This window comes from Lipotes vexillifer, unplaced genomic scaffold, assembly GCF_000442215.2.
Source record: "Lipotes vexillifer unplaced genomic scaffold, Lipotes_vexillifer_v1.1 scaffold1728, whole genome shotgun sequence".
Classification (NCBI taxonomy): Eukaryota; Metazoa; Chordata; class Mammalia; order Artiodactyla; family Lipotidae; genus Lipotes; species Lipotes vexillifer.
The window spans coordinates 776,059-776,308 of NW_006784330.1; positions in this window are offsets into that span (position 1 = coordinate 776,059).

The window sequence follows — 250 nt, forward strand, 5'->3', positions numbered from 1 at the left end:
CAAATCCTAAGGTAAAACAGCAAACTTTGTTTTTTGAGATAAATCTTCTGGAACAGGCAGGGCTGCTTTTAAGATAGACTTTTGTTGGGAATTCCCTGGTGGTCCAGTGGTTAGGACTCTGCATTCTCACTGCCAAGGGCCTTGGTCAGGGAACTAAAAATCCCACAAGCCATGCCACACAGCACACACACAAAAAAGATACACGTCTGTTAATAAAACCATGATTTACATGTATGCCCTTTGCTCTTCC